This window comes from Acomys russatus, chromosome 11, assembly GCF_903995435.1.
Source record: "Acomys russatus chromosome 11, mAcoRus1.1, whole genome shotgun sequence".
Lineage (NCBI taxonomy): Eukaryota > Metazoa > Chordata > Mammalia > Rodentia > Muridae > Acomys > Acomys russatus.
Genome location: NC_067147.1, coordinates 54,182,187 through 54,203,172, shown reverse-complemented (window position 1 = coordinate 54,203,172; position 20,986 = coordinate 54,182,187). Strand labels below are relative to the sequence as shown.

The following is a 20,986-nucleotide window of genomic DNA, read 5'->3' as shown; positions in this document are numbered from 1 at the left end:
AGGGAACAGTGCTGTCACCGTGACTCAGAGAAAATAATGGTCCACGTGCAGGAGGGAGAAACCTCTGAACAGTGAAGAAAACCATACATAAGTAACCAGGCTTTTAATACCAGCACTGGGGAGCAGATCACAGGCCAAGCTCCGTGAGAGTTTGAGGCTAGCCTGGTCTACATAGTGAGCTCCAAGGCAACACAGTCCTTGTGTTCTTTTCAAAGATTATTTCTTTTCTGCACAACTACTGTGCTTACAGTATTTCCCACCCATCTCCACCAACTCTTCCCACCCCACCCCAACTCTGTCTCACATGCGTGGCCTCATCTTTATGTTCTTACGTCATTAGCAAAAAAAAAAAAAAATGCAATTTAAAATATTAGTACTGGGGACGTCGCTCAGTGGCAGAGTAATTGTAACAAATATGACAAATGTGGCACTCATAGAAATCTAGGGCAAAGAGCAAAAGGGAAATGTAACGAGAAGAGACAAAAGAGATGTTGAAATGAGCTGTCAACAGGAGGATGTCCTCGCATGTCCGTATTCAGAGACTGACATGGAACATCCTGAAGCAGTCGTTCCTTATCTGGCTGATGCTCAAAGTTCTAGAACAGAACACTTTTCTAGTGGGCTGTGGGAAGCAGGCCCCTTCTACTGCTCTGGGGCCCCACATCTTAAACTGCTATGGCTTTTGTGACTTCCTGGGAGGTCTGGGCCATTCTCCCATTAACTCTGTCATCGGCTTTGTGACCCTGTAGCACAGGTCACAGCCAGAGTAATCAAGCTAGGAAATAAGCAAGCAATCACACTGGCGATGAAGAAGAAGCGAGTCCATTTTAACTCACAGACAACAGGATTATGGATGCTGATGCAGAAAAGGCCTTTAAAAAAAAAAAAAAAGCACTGCAGTTTCTCCAGGACCAGAAAAGTGAGCAAACATAGCAAAACTGAAGCATAGAAGGTCAAGTTGGGCGTGGTGGCATAGGCTTGTCATCCCAGCCCTTGGGGGATGGAGGCTGGAAGGTCAGGGGTTCAACCAACCAACCAACCAAACAAACAAAAAAAAAAAAAACCCAAAATCAATTGCTATTGCTTTTCTATCTGCTAGCAAGACACAACTAGGAACAAATTTTAAGAATGTAACTTTTCATACCAACATAAGATACCCAGGCTAGACTTAACTAAAAGATATGCAGAGCATCAAAGATTGGTACCCTCTGCAGCCTTTGTCATGACTCCCTGGCTGTCTCTGAGGCTCTCACAGAGTAACCCCCATGAGTCATGGCCAGGATTCATGTGTGTGTGTGTGTGTGTGTGTGTTTCAGTGGCTTTTTTAGCTTCACTCTGTTGCTTTTCTCCTATAAAACTGAAGGAAATGGTCAAACTGTCCCTCTGTGCCACACTGAGTTGGTACTGTATTGCATCCTGAAAACTGACAAATATAGCAAAATAATAAATAAATAAATAAATAAATGAATAAATATGCAATGTAAGTCATTGGGAACGCAGTGGTATTTATGTCCATATTCCCCCAACATTCATATGCTACAATCTTACTCCCCACGGTGGTAAAATTAGAAGTACAGTGTCTGGGAAGAGATTTGAACTTTGGGATGGAGCTGGATGACTGGGTTAGTGTCTCTATCCAAGGGACCACAGAGAGCCACACAGCTCCCTTCTACCTCAGAGGGGCACAGCAGGAAATCTGTCAGTGAGCCAGGAGACAGGCAGTCACTAGACCCCGAGTCTGAAGTCACTGTGACCTTAGGCCTCCAGGTTCCTTCTAGGAGGTCACTTCTATCTATGGGTCACTTGTCTACTTGTACGTATCCACAGTAACCTAGAAAGCGAGGCCCTGGGTGGGCGGCCAAGCAGAGAAGGATCCTGACGGGAATTCTGGCCTCTCTCCTGGCCTTGTTCCAAGTTGACTTACTCCTGAAATGCAAGGATGGCTTAACATTTGAATTTCACTCAGCTTGACTCAGTATTTTAATAGAACAAAGCAGAAACATCCTGACATCATTCTGAAGGAAGAAGAAAACAAGCTATAAAGTTCAGTATGCATTTCTGAGGGGGAAAAAAAACCTCTTAGGGAAGTAAGTATGGGAAAATCTATGAGAATAAGGGACCCTTCCCGCGACACACACACACACACACTCTCTCTCTCTCTCTCTCTCTCTCTCTCTCTCTCTCTCTCTCTCTCTCTCTCTCTCTCTAACATGAACAGACTAAGGCAGAAATCTACCAGGATCATGCAGTGGAAGACTCAGCAGTGTCGAGTCCAGTCTTCCTGAGAAGGCTACAGGTCCAGTTGTCCTAGTAAAACTCCCAGCAGAACCCACTGTAGACATTGCCCAATGGAATAAGAGCTAATGAGATGGGAAGGCTTAGCAGTTTCACCTGTGTGAGGATATGGGACTCAAGGCAGCGCGGTATGGCCATGAAGAGAAACAGATCGATGGGACAGAATGGGAGGAGGCCGGGAACAGAGCGATGGCTGTGAGAAATCCGAAGGATGGTTTCCCTTGGCTGGAGGCCTGACTTGAATGGAGTTTTCTAGGGTAACAGCTGCTCCAGCTCTAGGCTGGGCTTCTGACTTTAGTTTATATTTTGCAAGGCACTACCCACCTGACTTTAGACTCCTGAGTTTAACTGTGTGTAAATTGCATATTAATAAAATGAATTCGTGATCAGAGAAAAGAGGGTGTGGCAAGGGGTGGACAGGGCTGGGATATTGCTAGGAAACAGGATTGGATGGAGGCGCTGGCTGAGGAGAGACAATGGCTACAGCTTGGAGCTCTGCTACTCTCTAGGAACAGAGCTCCTCACGGGGCTCACAGCACAGGGCTCGCAGAACAGGGGACTGCCGTGCTGCCAGGCACTTCCTCACGTAGCAGCCCGGCAGAGATTTAAGCCACATATTCCTTCCCAGCTCCCTCTCATTTCCAGCCCCAAGGGGATGGTGTCTGACCTGGGGCACCCCTGCCTCACACACACACATACACACACACACACACACACACACACACACACACACACACACACGAATCTTGCTCAAGTCCTTATTAACTTCATGACAAGAACCCCTTCCTCTCCCAGCCAGTGTCTACCTCACACCCTGCAGTCTATACAAGGAAGGTGGTACCCCTTTCCCCCTTCTCCCTTCCCCCCTCTACCCCTCCTCCTTCTCATCCTTTTTCTACTACACCCACCTATCCAGCCAGTAGCTGGTGAGTGCTGGGACCAGAGGCCAGGATCCTCACAGAGGGGCTGCCTTGGAGTGCTCTGAGGAGTGGCAGGCACACCTGACACCCTTATTGAGAGCCACCTATGGGAAACTGGCAAGAAGGGCTTGAGAAAGCCATCTGTGTGGTGTACCCAGGCAGCTGCCACTTGGGAGCTAGGGAGGGGTGCCCAGAGCTCCCTGTCAGCACAGACCAAATGTAACGAAGATATCACCAGACAGTCAAGGAAGGAAATCTGCTTTTCCATTTTGGGAAGTAGTCAAAGATTTTATATTCCACCAAAAATAGAAGTGGAATTCTTGAAAGCAAAAAATAGGTGGGCTGATGTATGTATGGGACTCAAACAGATATGCACAGACTGTAAATGCTCTCAGCTCTCTGGAATGTGGCCCTGGAACCAGCAAGCCAGAGGAAGGCTGGCCCTGATCCTGGGTGGGCCTGCACATGCTGTGGTTCTTCAAACGCTCTCCCAGGCAGGCCAGGCTGTCTTCTCCTTGCCATGGGGAATCTGGGGGGGGGGGGGGACTCTCCCTCACTCCCACCTGTGATGTGGCAGCAGCTCCAGTGGGACCCTCCCCTGCATAGTCTTGTCAAAGTTCTGTTAGTAATGTTCCCATGGTGCTCAGCACTGGGCAAGTGGGGGTACTTCCCCCCTTAGATCCAAGTCTTTTAAACACTGACTGCCACATCCCACTGCAGGTAGGAAAGGCCTCTGGGACCCAGCTCAGGTAGAAAGAATGACTTTCATTTAGACGTCTGGATTATTTAGATTTCATTTTTATGTACTTTATTTAAAGCAGATCATTTTCCTTTGACAAAATTGTAACTTCTTTGATGAGAAATCTGAAACCTGAGGAAGGACTCGTGTCCAGGGAGTGACCTCTTTTCATTACAGTTGGAGCTACCTGCAGTGACCTCATAGAAAGTGAGGCTTCACAGCCTCGTCTCCTAGGTCCAGCCACAGCATCATCAGGATACAGCAAGTGAGCAGGCCGTGCTTGGCGGCCAGGCCACAGGGGGTCCAGTTGTTTCTCCAAGGCTTCTCCATCACTTTCATGCCTCCACAGTAGCCCATGAAAGCCAGACTCTGGGGGGCGGGAGGGGCAGGTAGTCAAGAGAGAGTTCCTGAATGGAATTCTGGGATATCGCCAGGGCTGGATAGAAGTTGGCTTATTCCTGAAATGAAATAAATGTTGGACTTTAATAGGTGGACCTAAGCAGACTCAAGGCACTTCTGAAAATAGGTCATCATCTCTGTCTCTGTTTCTGTCTGTCTCTATGTCTCTTTCTCTCTCTGTCTCTCTGTCTCTGTCTCTGTCTCTCTCTCTCTCTCTCTCTCTCTGAGACAGGGTTTCTCTGTATAACTGTCCTGGCTGTCCTGGAATTCACTTTGTAGACAAGGCTGTCCTGGAACTCACAGAGATCCTCCTGCCTCTGCCTTCCCAGTGCCAGGATTAAAGATCTGTGTCACCACACCTGGCTTATCTTTTATTTCTTATATGTGTAAAATATCTCCACAGAAATTTATGAAAGTAACTGAAGAATATTTAAATAAATGCAGAGATAAACAAGCCTTTAATCCCAGCACCCACGAGACAGAGGCAGGCAGCTCTCTGTGAGTTTGCGGACAGACTGGTCTACAGATCGAGTTCCAGGACAGCCAGGGCTACACAGAGAAACCCCTGCCTTGAAAAAAAAAGAAGATAAACATGAATTGGTACATTTAACAGTGTGAGGATATTTATTCTTAAAGTATGACACATAGGGGCTGGAGAAATGGCTCACTAGTTAAAAGCACTGCCTACTCTTCGAGAGGACCTGAGTTCAATTCCTGGCTACTATATGGTGGCTCACAACCATCTATATTGGGATCTGATACCCTCTTCTGGCCTGCAGGTGTACATGCAGATAGATCACTCATATACACAAAATAAATAAATAAATATAAAAATAGTGACACATAACAGTGATTTAAAAAAAATTTTTTTGGCAGCACTAGAGGTTGACCATAGAGCCTCAAGCATGCCCTAGGTTCTACAGCGGTATATCAGAGCCTCTGAGACTACAGTTAGAAGGTTGTGAGCCACCATGTGGGTGCTAAGGATGGACCTTGGGTCCTCCGTAAGAGCAGCCAGTGCTCTCCAAGGCTGAGCCATCATTCCAGCCCTGTAATATTTAATTTAAACCTTTGTATTTTTTTTAAAAAAGTTTTTCTGCGACAAGGTTTCTCTGTGCAGACTTGGTTGTCCTGGACTTACTTTATAGACCTGGTTGGCCTCGAACCTACAGAAATCCACCTACCTCTGCCTCCTAAATTCTGGGATTAAAGGTATGCGCCACCATGCCTGGCTCTTCCTTCCTTCCTTCCTTTCTCCCTCTTTCTTTCTTTTTCTCTTTCTTTCTTATTATTGTTCTTGAGACAGGGTTTCTCTGTGTAGCCCTGGCTGTCCTAGAACTCATTTTGTAGACCAGACTGGCCTTGAACTCACAGCGATCCACTTGCCTCTGTCTTCTGAGTGGCTGCCTCAGTCTCCTAAGCATCTGGAATTACAGGCTTGTCCATCAGGCCTGGTGATGTCAGTGTGATTCTAACAAATCTTCTAGCAGGCCTTTTGAGGAACCTGATGAGATCATTAAAAGCAGAACAACACAAGAACCATGGGGCTAGTTGGAAATGTGATCCCAGCAGTAGGGGGAGGGCGGAGACTGCTACAAATTCAAAGCCAGCCCCGACTGGAGCGACTTCCAGGCCAACCAGGAATATACAGTTAGGCTCCGTCTCAAAACAGGCAGAGTCCTCGGGAAATATAAAATACCAACAACAGCTAAACAGCCAAGAAAACATCTTAAAAAATAACATGACAGGATTAAGACTCTGTAGTCAAAGCATTTACTATGAGCTTCAGTGTTTAAAGAAGCAAATATGGGTGCAGGGGCAGACAGGTGACCACGCCCAGGAAAGTAGCCCTGGTGCAGAGGGGAGGCGGTTGCAGCCACCACGTATGGGTGCTTGATTTAGTAAGAATGTACCAGGAAAATAAAAGATGGGCTAACTGGACACTAAAAAGAAACAGGCTGAATCCCAGCTTCTGCCTTACATAGAGCAGAGAAAAAGTTGCAGGTGGATTATCGCTATAAAGTGACTACGGTAAGGACACATCAAAAGCTAATAGTAGCACATCTCCAGGACCACTGAGGTAGCTGCAATTTCCTAGACAAGACACAGAAGACACTAACCACAAGGAATAATGCAGATCTACTGGGTCACACTGATCTTAAGAACTCCTGTTTATCAGAGGCTATTAAGATTATGAAAAAGCAAGCTGGGTGGTGGTGGTGCACACCTGTAATCCCAGCACCTGGGAGGCAGAGGAAGGGAGATTATTGTGAGTTCGAGGCCAGCCTGGTCTACAAAGTGAGTCTAGGACAGCCAAGGCTACACAGAGAAACCCTGTCTCAACAAACAAACAAACAAACAAACATTATGAAAAAGCAAGCCAGATAGAGGGAGAGGGAGAAGGAGGGGGGAGGGGGAGAGGGAGAGGTATGAGTGGGGGGGTATTGGGGGGGGTTAACATATTTATAACACACAGAACTGGCAAAGATTCTGTGTCCAGATAGACAAAGAATGGAATAAGAAAAACAATAAAACCACAACAACTACAACAACCTTGTAGCTCTTCACCAAAAAGTGTGCACACACGGAAAGTCAGGGTATCATCCTGCTCAGCCCTATGGCTGTCAGAAGTAAGTGCACTAGACCATGGGGCAGGTCATGATGCAACAAAAAGTGGCCAGAAGTCTGCTGATTTTTTGTTTTGTTTTCTAGTAGAAAAGATGTGGGAAATTGGCGCTGCCTGTGAGAGCAGAGGGTTCCTGCCTGCTGGGATGCAGAGATGGAGCCGTGAATGTGTGTCCGGACGCATGGATGGGAGTGACAGAAGCACGAGACATGCTGCAGGGGCAGCCTCATCCGTAGCAGGTGGATAGCTTGGGGAAGCTTAATGTGGTGGCTACGTGGTAGCCAACGGGTGTTGACACATCAGGCAAATTTGCTCTCACACAGAGTTAAGTGCAAGAAGCAAGGCACAGAAGAGCATCTGTTGTGTGGTTTCCCCCACATTAGGCTAGAAAGGCCATCACTACCCCATGGGGTGGAATCAGGACAAGGTTATGTTGAGGACACAGAGGCAGGGGTGCTGGGAAGTACACACTGGATCCTGGTGGGGGTGGGGGTGGAGGTGGTCATGTTTGCAAATACCAGTCTGTACAGGTGTGTGCCCTTCAGACTAATATATCAGCACATATATATTACTCTGTATATTATGTCTCAATAAGAATATACAAGACCCACACAGACTGTATTTTCTATATACACTACATTTGTGGTGTCTATTGGGTTGGTTTTACTGTTTGGCAACACAGCTCCCTTGCTGTGGCTCCTTTGTTTTGCAGAGCAGTATGTCTTACTCAGACAGGAATGTTTTTTAAAAAGCCTATAAATATAAAAAAACACAACAGGTTAATAAAAATGGATAAAGGATAAAAATAGACACTTTGAAGATGTCCAACCTCATCAGTAATAGAGAAATGCAAAATTAGATCTCAGCTGGAACCAATCCTTATTCAAAGTATAAAGTTTGTTTCTAATTCCATTTTCTCTCAAGTGGACAAGTGTCCTAGCATGACTTATTGGTCAACCTTTCACCTCTGGCCTCCAACATCTTGGCATATATCAACCTATGTATGCGCTTATTTTGTGGGTCACGATGTCCACTTCCACACAAAGGCCTTTACTATAACTGACCAGTACACCTTTTTAGCGGAAGTACAAATCCTTTGCCTTATTTTCTTCTTTAGAAGTGCCTTGGCTATTACATATGTTAGAATCAGGCAAACTGCATGGAACCCATGGTAGAATATTTAGAAGGATGCCAGTGACTCTGATACTGACATCTTATTAGCCATTAACACAAGGTGTGGCTATGCATTTAGTTCTCAAAGATCATCTACTGCTTAAGTTTATTCTCAACTCATACTTTTGTGTAATTACTACAAAGTGAATGTTTTTCTAGACTATTTATATGTATAATGTACATATGTTGGAACATACATCTGGTGGGGAAGGAAAGATGGCTCAGTGGATAAAAGCAATTGCTTCTTTTGCAGAGGACTAGAGTTTGGTTCCCAGCATCCACCTGGGTCACTCACAACTTCCTGATACAGGTGCTGCATTCATATACACACAGAGACAGGCACAGAGTAATCTAAACTTTTAAAATTAGCTTTACTAATTTTATTTTGTGTGTGTTCTGTCTGTATGCGTGTCTGCTCATCGCATGCACGCTTGGTGTCTCTGAAGATCCAGAGAAGGCATGAGATTCCCTGGAACTGGAGTTAGAGACGTTTGTAATCCACCATGTGGGTGCAAACTCAAATCTGGGTCCTCTGCGAGAGAAACAGGTGCACTTAGCCACTGAGCCATTGCTCCATCCCCCTAAAATTTAACCTTCAATTTCATATTTGATGCTGATTCATAGAAAATCATTTTTAGGCAACATATGCCAACTTTAAACTCTGCAATCTTGTCTTATTGATTTACCTGTAGATTAAAGCTTATGGATGTGTAGCCATGCCCATTTCTTCCTTTACCCATTTCAATCTATGTCTTCCTGCTGGGTTGACCAGACAGTGGTGGGAAGAATAACATTCCTATTATGTGTCCCATTCAGAGGATTCATGGCATTTTGAGTTTGTTTCAGGGGTTTTCATAGACAGCTTTTGCAATGGTTCATCTTGGTTGTCACCTTGGACTAGAATCAACTGAGAGATATGCCTCTGAGTGGATTTGTGAGGACGTTTCTTTGGAAGGATCTGAGGAGGGGAGATCTTTCTCAAGTGTGGGCACCTTCTAGTGCCCTGATATAAGGAGGTCAGAGGGAAAGGCTATTGCTTTTTGCCTCGCTGCCTTTGCTCCTCGGGATGTTGCTATTGCTGTCCTTTGCTTTTTTTTTTTTTTTTTTTTTAATCAGAACCCAGCTTCTTCTGCCTTCCCAAGTGGGCTGAAGACCAGGAACCCTTGAGGCCTTCAGTGCCAAACTGAGACCTCTGAGGCACACAGCCTATGGAATAAACATCTAGCAGGTTCTCAGCCTCTCCGGTGTGTGACCAGCCACTGTTGAGCTGCCCAGCATATAGTGTGTAAGTTAATCTAATGAATTTGCCTTTGCTACTGTCTTGGTTTGTTTTTGTTCAACTTAATACAACCTAGACTTCCTTGGAGAGAGGGGATCTCAATAGAAGAATTGCCACAACCCCACTGACCTGTGACCCTGCTGTGGGGCACTATCATGATTGCTGATTAGTGCAGGAGGTCCCAGCCCACTAGGTACCATCCCTAGGCAGGGGGTCCTGGGTTGGATACAAACCAGAAGCACGGAGCAAGCCAGTAAGCAGCATCCCGCCATGGTTTCTGCTTCAGTTCCTGCTCTGGCTTCCCTTAGTGATGGACTGTCTACCTGAAGTATAAGCTGAAATAAACCCCTTTTCTAAGTTGCTTTCAGTCATGGCATTTATCATAGCAACACAAAGCCAACTCAGACAGTAATAGATATTCATTCTATTCCAGTTCCAGTACAGCAGTGGTTCTCAACCTTCCTCATGCTTTTAGACTCCAAATCATAAAATTATTTTTGTTGCTACTTCATGACTGTAATTTGCTACCGTTATGAATCATTGCATAATGGATTATGTAATGTAAATGTCTGTGTTTTCCGACGTTCTTCCGGTAACCCCCGTGAAAGGGTCGCTCAGTGTTGTGACCCACAGGTTGAGAAGCACTGCTTTAGCGGAACCCTAATATAGCCTCCTTCAGACTAAGGAAGCTCTCTGTAGTTCTCCAAACAGAAACAACTCTGGTTTTATTTGAAGCCTTTTATCCCTTCCCCGCAACCCCACCTTTTTGAGATAGCCCACGCTATCCTCAGCCTTGCTGTGATCCTCCTGCCTCAGCCTACTTAGTGCTACGATTAAAGGCCTGATCCACCAAAGTTGGCTTTTCAAGATCTTTTCCTGCAGCTCCTGAGATTATGAGACAACGCTGCCCCATGTTTTGATGTGATCAGTAAGTGTAAACATGTAAACATAAAGTTCTGCTTTTGGAGGAAAATGTAATTTGAATATGACATTGTTACTTCCTCTGGAGTTTGGTTTGCTCAGTGCTTTGCTCTGGTTCTGCAATAATTTTGGACTTATTAGTGAAGTTACTCTATGCTTTGTCACTCTTCTTAGGTTTTGAAGTCCGAGTCTGATTCAGTGGTAGAACACTCCATGGGTCCCAGGGTTTGATCTCCAGAGCCACAAAAATAAAACTTAAGAAAATGGGGCAAGGGATTTGAAGTTTTGCTCTTTGTAGTTAACAGTGCCCCCAATACACTGCTGAATCTTCCAGGTCACTATAACCTCCTGTTTTCAAACCCAACGGGTTTTCATCTTTTCGTCTACCGGCTGCCATCTCTGGGGTCCTTCTTTGTACTAGCTTCTCTTTTCTCCTCTCCCCACTCCCGTTAGGGGGGTGGTGACCTCTTCTACGCTCTCGGGTCTTAAATGGATGTCCTCATTCTGATTCTGTCCTCCTGTGCGGCTGCCTACCTTTCCAATACTGTTATCTGAGCATCTCACAGACTTGCACACTCAACAGCTGAAAGGACCTCTATCCTCTCCCTGCTGAGACACGCACCACCATCTCCTCCAGCACCAACCGGCAGTCCCTATTTTAAGTTCTGATCCTTCTCCCCCTCAGGCCGCGGCAGTCAACCCACCCCTCTCAGTCTTACAGACGTAAGACAACTCTTTGTAGTTCCACCTGGCCTAAGCTCTCTGCATCTAACCTGGGACCCCTTGTGGCACTAAAGCTGGTACCCATTAACCATCATTCCTGGTGCTGCCTTTTACTTGCTTTCTTCCCTAGAAGCCCACACACACGTTGATGGTGACTGATCTAATTCCAGGCTCCAAAAGGTGGATCTTACTTGACTCATTTTTTTTTTTTAAATTATAAGGGGCCAGATGGTGAATATTTTAAGCCTTGTAGACCACATAGGCCTATTGTGTATTTATAATACTAATTGTAAAATTATTTCTTTAGTTGTGAAGTACACAAAAGCAGGTTACTGATCTGTGTCTGTAACCTGTGGCTTCATCACTTAATATATTTTACCTCCTGGTGTAAGATCCAAGGGGGCCAATCAGGGTAACTCCACAGGAACATTGGCAGAAGTACTCCAAATTTCTAGGGAAAGAATTCCTAATTCTTTCCTCCATCTTGGGCGTGACCATCCCCATCTTCACTCTTGCTAAAGGAGCAGCTCAAATGCCATAGGCCACCTATTTCTTTTAATAGACTATATTTCTGGGATCCCGTAACTCACATTTGGATCCATTACAGTTCCTAAGACTTCACCGTCATGTCTTTCTGGTCATCAGTGATGGACCAGGTTATCAGGTGGGCACGCATCTCTCCCTTAGATGGGAGGTGAACAGTCTGTCCAGTCTCACAGGTATGTGGCATAGTGGGTTTGCCTGACATACATGCTCCTTGCATGGAAGCGTCTCCCAGGTATGCTATTGTCTGGCATCTTGATGTGTTCCACTTCTCGACTATGAAAGCGGAGATGTCTTCCTAATCATTGACCCTCCCATGCACATGGTACCACCAGACACCTGAGAGGTTGTCAGAATGCCATTTTCTTGCCTCTGTTTTTACGTGTCCTGTCATCCTTACTTCAAGGTAGATTTTTGGCAGTGTATACAGCAGATGAGGAAGGCCAGGCTAGCCAGTCCTGGATGAGCCTGGCATAGCTCTGTTTCGGCTGTAACAGTCCATGACGAACCAAAGGTGCATCAAAGTGATGGGCGCCCGATGAACATACTTCCTTTGTCCACATCTCTGTCTCTTCTACTTGTATCATGACAGCGTTTTCAATTTAGTCAATGAGTCACAGGAAAACAGGTGATGTGTACAGTGGCTGGAAAGGTCCTGTATGCTGGAACTTGCTCTCTTGTGGGCAGACCACAGCTGTTGAGAAGCAACTAACAGCGGGTAACACATAGCCTACGGGAGAGAGATCACCCACAGTTAAGGTCCAAGCCCTTGGAGGCCTTCTAAGAGCGACGATTTCTACTTACTTGCCAACAAATAACACCTGTAAGAACCTGCCTGGCTCCCAGCCTTTAGGCAGACTGAAGAACTGACTGGAGGGCTGGTCCAAGGGACAAGGTCTTTCTGTCACGCCAAGTGATGGAAGCAGACGTAGACTAGCTGCAACGCTACTCCTGTGGTCAGTTTATCCCTTCAGATTCTGGATCTCGTCAGGCCCCTCGTGGCATAGCACCCCAGGGTGAGATCGTCAGCTACAAGGCCATATAAAATGCTGACCCCCATCCTGGGTGATCGACGCAGCACTTTACCTGCGTTCATCTTTTACTAGTCCTGTTTACTTTTAAAGAAATGAGGAAACAGAGCAAGTGTAAACGAGATGCCTGGTAACGCCTAAGAGGTGGCAAGAGCCTCCTGAACTTGATCCCGGGATCAAGGTTAAAGAAGCGACTACCATTAGTGACCAACACTAGACACACTGCTTCACAAAATCTCGTCCCTGGTCCTCTCACTGCTTATTTTCAACGTCTACGGAGGTGGGTGTGTCCAGGGCCATCTCTCAAAACTGGAGGAAGGCCCAGGGGATGATTCCCGCGGGATTAAGAGGTATCACGCACAAGGTGAACGGAGTCTTCAAGCGGGCAGTCACAGTCGCACTTCAGTGCCTCCTCTCTGAAGGCTCCCTGCCCAGTTCCCAGCTTCCAGAATCTCCAGTGTCCTTGGTCCCACCAGTCAGTCCCCGAAGCTCCCATCCGAGGCTCCCACCCGTTCGGGTCTCCTCTGTGCGAGTTCGAGAATCCCGCCCCCGTCGATCTTCTCAGTGTTTGTCCGAGGCTCCCTTCCCCATCGAGTCTCCCTAGCGACACAAAACCTGTTTTGGTTCTAACCGTTAGCCTACGCGGTAAACGCCGCTAGCGAATTGGGGACAGCTGTTCGGGGCAGGAGGCGCGGGCGCGCGCACGTCCGCGTCGGGCGCTGGCTCCACCCCCTGCAAGCGCGCGCGCGCGGCTGCGGCGGCTGGGGCGGGGCGAGCAGAGGGGGCGGAGCCGCCGGCGCCGAGGCTGAAGCAGAGGCTGAGGCAGCGGCTGAAGCTGAGGTGGCTGAGGCTGAGGCGGCGGCTAGGGGCTCCTGGCCGGGGCCGCGGGGCCGGCCGAGCCCGCCGCAGCTCTCGGAGCCAGACGTCGGCAGCCCACGGGCGCAGCGTGACCTGGGGTAAGGCGACGGGGGACGCGGGCGGCTGCGTTTATGTAAGCGCGGGGCAGGTGGCTGAGGCCGCGCAGCGCCGGCGGCCGCGGACCTGACCACAGACCCCCAGACCCTATAGACCCCGGCCGGGGCCCGCGGCCGGCTGCGCGGTTGCTGGCGCATCCCGGGCGGCGCGCTGAGGGCGGGCCGCGGTCCTCCTGGACGCTCTGCGCTGCGCTGCGGGAGGAGGCTGCGCCCAGGACGGCTTGTCCGCTCCTGGAGGCGCCGCGTCCGCGTGGGATGCGCTGCGCCGCGGTGAGCCCGAGAGTTCGCCTCTCGGACTGGAGACAGTGCCCGCGGAGGGGACCCTGTACTCAGGGAGGGCACCTGTGCCTATCAGAGAGGAGACTGAGCCCGGGGAGGGGAGTCATGTGCCGGGTGATGGAAACCTGTGCTCCGGGGAGGGCATCCTGTACCCCGGGAGGGGACCTTTGCCCAACAGAGGGGAGGCTGTGCCCTGGCAGGGGAACCCTGTGCCCTGCAGAGGGAAAGCTGCGCCCGGGGATGGGGACTCTGTATTCTAGACCTGTGCCCAGCAGAAAGAAGGTTGCACCGGGAGAGGAGACACCTTGTGTCACTCTGAAACAGCATCTGGGGATGGGGACCCGGTGCCCTGCAGAAGGGACCATGTGCTTGACAGAGGGGAGGCTGAGCTCGGAGAGGGGACCCAGTGTCCTGCAGAGAGGACCTGTGCCCAACAGAAGGGAGGTTAAGCCGGAAGAGTGGAAACCTTGTGCTCCGAGTAGGGGGAGCTGCACCAAGGGATGGGGACTTTGTGCCCTGCAGAAGGGACCATGTGTTAGAGGGGAGACTGCGCCTAGAGGAGGGGGGGGGCACCAAGTGCTTCGCAGAGGTGAGAATGCGTCACAGGGAGGGAAGCTTGTGCCCTCGGAGCTCTGTGCTCCGAGGAGGGGGACCCAGACCCTCTATCCCACAGAGGGGAGACTGCGCCTTGTGGAACGCACTTTGTGTCCTGCGGAGGAGACACTGCGCTCCCACGGAGTGGACACCTTGACCTGGGTAAGGGAGTCAGTCTTCTTTCTGGTGGTCCGTGTCCCTCCCGAGGACTCAGAGTCTACAAGGGGTGCCGGGCGCCCGGGTGGGTGACGGAAGTTCCGAGGGCCCCGGGTGCCCGGCGCGTCTACTGCTGTGGGAGCCATCTGGGACATCAGAGGCTGGAGGTGAATTTTGACGTGCTCGCATAGGCAGCAGGGCAATCACTGTGTGGTGGCTGCGTGCGAGGGAAGATGTCAGATGGGGCTGTGGACGCTAGACTGTATTGGCGCCGGGGGTCGCCATTCGAGGACCAGAAATGTGTTCCGTTTGTGATTTAGGAGGGGGTATACGCACCCGATGTCTGGTTGGAGGTTAATGTTTTCAGCTAGCAGGTTTGGCTTGTTACTAATGATGAGGACACCTTTTTTCTTTTTTTCTTTTGAAAACCATTATTGCAATCCATTTTGGAAGTATAACCGAAAAGTGACCTGATAGGCAAACTTGCTTCTTTTACTTTAGGTGCTGTAATTAAGATGATCAAACAGTAGTTTTCACTAAGAATAGAAACAACGTATTAACCCTCTTTGTTCCACTGAAAGGAAGCTGCATTTTCCAAAACAGTTTTCGTCTTGAGAGCAGTTTCTAAGCTCTTAGTAAAAGCTGTTTCTTCCTTTCTTGGGGACGAAACTTATCTACCGGTTTTGCTTGAGAGGGTTCCCTGGAGGGAAATAGAGAAAAAAGGGAGGCAGAAGGTTGGTGGTATAGCTCCTTTTGGAATGAGAGAATTAACGGTCCCTTGGGTTCCTCTAGGTTCCTCCAAGGGGCAGATTCACAGCATGGGCACCTCACAGCAGGGGCTTGATAAATATTGCATGAGACACACTGGGCTGGGTGCTGTGATCCCACAGTGGCGGAGAGGTGAAAGGAATGTATTCTCCATGCCTGTTAGATGTCAAGGGGGTTCAGGAACTGGGCACATTCAGTTACTTCTACGTCAGCTGTGAAGCTCCAGTGGGAAAGGAGACCTTTCTGCAAGGACATTGTTGAAGAGAGAAACTAACGACGCACGTCCTCCATGATGTGTGCATTCAGTCATTGCTGGTAGGCCAAGGCAGGAAGATTAGATACCAAGAAATTACACCATCCCCAAGCACATCTTGGCTCATAGGCAGATTCACTTCTTTGTAAGTTTATGTGCTGTAGAGCATTTAAACTGTCTTAGAATTTTTGGAATAATAATTTTTTTTTAAAAAAGTCCTTTAAACCCATCTTGTCCAGTGAATGAACAGTCTCCAAACCGGTCATGTGCTAGACCTTTCCCTCTGGAGTTACAGTGCTGAACTCTACAAACCACGGACAGTTTGCCACCTTAATCACTTTAACAGCATTCACATTTTAAGATAAAACTATAAGACTTGCAAACGTATAAAACTTTTGCTTATAGGTTTAAAAATGTAAGTATGCACATAATACATTCAGGAAGGCAAGCAGTGAATGTGTACATAATACATTCAAAAGGCACACAGAATAGCCCAACCTCATTCTTCTCTGTTATCTCCAGATGTTACTATGTGTGGATGGTACATTGTCTCAGCAGTGGTATATATGGATATGTATATAGTTGTAGATATATTTTAATGTAGTTTTTTTTTCCTGGTACTGGGGAGTGAACCAAGTGCTTTACTACTGAGGTATATCTCAGCTTTGAGAAATAGTCTCACTAAGTTGCCCAGGCTGACCTTGTGCTCACACTGTGTGATGGTAGGCCTTGAATTTTCAGTCTTCCTGTCTTAGGCTCCCTACTATCTGGAATTATGGACCTGTGACATCAGGCTCAACTTTTTAAATACAGTATTTTAACGTCCCCTTAACAGTGTGACAGCAGGATTCCTATTTATACAAGGGCACAAGGAAGACCTGCTCATAATTTTTAATCTAAAATTCCTTTATCTGTAAGTTGTGTGTAAGGACGGGGTTCTATTGCCTTGAGTGCTAGGATTAGCCATGTAAATACGCCAGACCAGAAAATATTGTTTAAATAGCTAGGAGGTTATCTAGAAGCATTGTAGTCAGTTAAGTTATATAATCATTAAGGAAACGGTCAAGCTTAGTATGAAAGCTTGGAGAGAGTCAATCCTGTTGGAAAACTTAGTGGTTTTCTGTGTCATGTTCTAACATAAATTTCCAAGTCCACAGTTTGGTGTAAGGGAATTGGTTATGCCTAAGACCCTATATTTAATATGTTTATAGTATGTGAAGAAGGACAAGTCAGCAATAATTTCACTTAAAAATTATCCACTAAATCAGTGGTTCTCAGCCTTCCTAATGTTGAGACCCTTTAATACAGTTCCTCGTATTGTGGTGATCCCCAATCATAAAATTATTTTGTTGCTTTTTCATAATCGTAATTGTTGCTGCTGTTATGAATCACAATGTAAATATGTGATATGCAGGAGATCTAATATTTGACCCCTGTGAAAGGGTTGACCCCCAGAGGGGCACAACCTACAGGTTGAGAATCGCTGTACTAGATTAATTGAGATTTCTTCCTTATTCCTTAGTGACTGTCTTCCTTGAAGCATAGGTTTCGTTTGGAGCATGGATGAAGAAGATGCAGTAGCCAGGCCAGCAGAGACTTTTTTTTTTTTTTTTAAACCGTGCCTTCCATTGCAATTAGGACCATTAATATCAAGTTGTTGTTACTTGTTTTTAAACAATTTGATAATACTGCCCGGTGTTCTTCCCAGTGATTGTACTAATGTGGTGGTGCTCTAGGGTGGTGTATGCCAATGCCTTTGGTTTCAGGCATGGCAGGATGGGGTCAGATGAAGCAGGGACGGGATGAAAGTAGCTTGAAGGCGCCTGGTGTTTATGTTGAAGAATGGTGGTGTGGAAACTCTTGGCGCTAGGTCAGCGATTTCCAAACCTGATGCTGTTTCTTTCTCATCAGTGGTGCTTGTATTCCAGGTTCTGTTCTAGTGCACCTGATGAGGCTAATTTTGCCCACCTAGGAGTCTCATTATGGGAACAGAGGGATGGGAATGCAAGACTCTAATAATGTCTGTATAGCCCGAAGAGCAAAGGAAGAAAGGGTAGGTGGAAGGAGACAGAGTAGGTGTCTGAGAAGTGTGGCGGTGTGTTTGGCTACAGCCTGATGCAGCCTTCCAGGCAGAGGGGACTCTGAGGTAAAGGCCTTGACATGTGTTGTTAACATCAGGGAGCCATTGTGGCCAGGGAGGGAGGGAGAGTTGCAGGAAATGAGGCTAGGGAGGTCGGGAGAGCTGCTTCTTGCTGGTGTATAGAGGCTGTGGTGAGGGATTTAAATTTTAATCTCAGAGTGATGGGAGATCTTAGCAGGGCTGGGCTGCCTGCTCTTCCGCCTCCCCCTTTCCCTCTCAGAGAGTTTTGAACACAGGGAAAGACATGCTATTACTGTTATAGATGGGGGCTGTCAAAGCAGGGAACTGTGAGGTGCTTGTTCAAGGTCACACAGTCAGTGGCACAGCCTGATCCTCTCTATAGCATGCTACACTCATCCCACTCATTCCAGTGCTGCAGGCAGGAGCACCAGTGGAGACCAGTGAGGAAGCCCTGTCAGAAGCTTGGTCACCAGGCTGGGGCCCCAGCAAGAGGGAGAGGTGCATTGTCACTGTGTAAGACGCTTTGTCTGTGAGGTCCACCATTGTTTTTTTAATATATATTCCTGACAGAGGAATATGTACCAATTAGAGGATGGCAACACTTTTCTTTCTTACCACTTAGCATTCATTTACACTCATTGAAAGGACTGACTTTGAGCATAGACTGTTACGATGCTTTCATGCCTTCATAAAAAAGAACACTGAAGTAACAATCACAACAGGTTGTTTAGAATTGAGTCTTCTGATTTTTAGCTTAGGATAATGCCATATTGGTGGAGTAGGATGCCTGGGAGGGTTGTGTGTTTAGGGTAGGGATTAGGACTTGAGATTTGGAAAATGAATCCAGGGACCTTGCTCAGTAATCAAACCACATACTGGCCTGGGGGGTCAGTGTGCCACTACTTAGCTGCTGAATTTTTTCTGTGCTTCAGTTTTTCATCCTTAGTTCAGGGAGAATAGAATTTGTATCTTGTCCAGCTGTGAGTGCCTTCACTCCCAGCATAAAGGAGGCAGTTCTGGGCCAGACAGGCGTAAACAGTGAGGTCTTGTCTCAACAACAACAGAAATGGAGAAAAAAAAAATCTCAAATGAGCACTGAGCTGATCTGCTGAGCCAAAGTCGAGGGCCAAGAATAGTACCTGACCAGCAGTATTTAGGAGAGTTTGCTTTGCTTATTGTTTTTATGATTAGTCATCTGAATGAGAAATTTGGATAGAAAGGAAAATTCAAGGTCAGGCTCGGGAAAAGGTTGGGTCAGATATGCAAATTTAGGTGTCTTTTTGAGTACAGCTGCTGTTTCATATCATAGGCTGGACAGTGAGTGTCCAGAGGAGCAGAGGTAGGTGTTGGTAGAGACTCTTGGGGAGGAGTCCACAGGGGCGGGGATGTTGGACTGTGTTACTGAAGAAGGCAAGCAGGAAGGCCCAGTGGCCAGGAATCCAGGATGCTTAGGTAGGGGGCTGAGATATTATTATCTTGGGTTTGGTGAGAGGCAGACTATCAGTGACTTTGATGGGGCTTTGGAGCAGTGGGGAGGAGGGACATTTGGTGCATCCAACGTGGATGACTCTCTATGTATGTTTTATTTAAAGAGAGCCGAGTGATGGAACTCAGACCAGGGGCAGAGGTTAGGCTCCTGTGTATCTTGTTTTGGATAGTGATGGTAGTGTGTTCTTGGCCTCATAGGAATGAACATTGCAGGAAGCAGGTCCTTGAGAAGGTTCCAGGGGCAGAAGAGAAAGGATGTCTAGCCCTAGCAGGGAGGTAGCTCAGCATTCAGTTCATTTAAAAGTATCTGGAAGGCTTGCTAGCCTGGGTTAGGAAGAACGGAACGGGACTCAGAATGCCATTTTCGCAATAAGCATGGTGGTGGCGCACACCTCTAATCCCAGCACTTGGGAGGCAGAGGCAAGTGGATCTCTGTGAGTTCGAGGCCATTCAGTATGGTCTACAAAAAGCAAGTCCGGGACAGCCAGGGCTCTGTTAGACAGGGAAACCCTGACTTGAAAAAACCATTTTTTTCCACAAGTGAACATTCCTTGTGGCCTTTTTATGATAGATTTATATGAAATGGAATTTTTCTTTATCAAAAAGCTCCCTTGTCTCTAAATGTCCTCAGTGGAAGGAGACCTCACATCCTTATTTACCAGATGCAGCCCTGATGAGAAGACCTGGCATCTAAAACGCCAAGTTGCATTTGGAATGTCCCCCAGCCCCAGAGGAAGGTGACCCAGAGGGTGCCAACACTTATATTGATGTCCATTGCGTTTAACAAAGCTCCCGTTAGGTTGATGATGGCACATGCTGCCTTAGTGAAAGGAGCCAGATCGTTGTCTAGTTGGAGGTTTGATGGTGTAGCTGGATGGACATGGAGGGACGGTGGTGCAGGCAGTGCAGGTTTACAAGCAGAGTTACAGCTTTCACATAGTGCAGGGTCAAAGTTGTAGCGGTGGGGAAAGACAGAAGACAGGGAGATTTTCTTGGTGGTGAGTACAGGACTGGGTTCAGGAAGAGGAGAGATGAAGCAGAAAACACTAACTCAGACTTAGCTTGTCCTACTATCCCCTCATGACATCGTTCGTAGAGGGTGGCAAGACTTCACTGTGCAAGCTATCAGTTCTGCACCAGACAGTAGCGGGGTCCTCTGGCCCAGTCCAGCTGGATTCTGTCTGCCTGTAGTATGGTAGATCCCCAGGCTAAGGTTTCTGTCCTTAAGATGGCCTCCACTTCAGGCCTGTTTTTTTTTTTTTTTTTTGTCTGGACCTCTGGGACTTCTGACTGACCAGTGACAAGTCAGGGTTCTCATGTCCCCTCTTCAGAGTGGCTCCCAGAAAGGAACTACTTTATTCACAAACGCAGTTTCTTACTAAGGGTATTTTGAAGCAAGTAACCATGTAACCTGTGAAGAAGTCCCAAGTGAGTTCTGGAAGGTACTGTGGTACTTTGTAGCATGTGAATGAGTTCTTGTTCAGCTTCTCACAAGCTGCCACATGCTGAGCTCTCCAGAAGTTCCAAGTATGTCTTGTAGCCACTGTCTCCCTGATGCCTGTTCATAGCATAGGAGACTCTGATGTCCTGTGTCCAGCTGGGTCTGTCTGATCAGCCTTCCTGGTCCCCCACCCTTCTAAAAATACATTTTTATTAATTCTTTGAAATTTCATGTATTTTTGTTAGCTTCTTTGCTTTTGAGACAGGCTCTCACTATGTAGTTC

At 47.3% G+C, this 20,986-nt stretch overlaps 1 protein-coding gene across 1 annotated transcript in view; it reads left to right on the top strand.

Moving 5' to 3' along the window:
* The first annotated feature begins 13,584 nt into the window (after nucleotides 1-13,584).
* Nucleotides 13,585-20,986, top strand: part of Adarb1 (adenosine deaminase RNA specific B1) — a 125,592-nt gene continuing 118,190 nt past the window's right edge. Inside the window, exon 1 of the mRNA XM_051153292.1 lies at nucleotides 13,585-13,605. The gene's annotated coding sequence lies outside the window, so the exon portion shown is untranslated. The remainder of the gene's footprint in view (nucleotides 13,606-20,986) is intronic.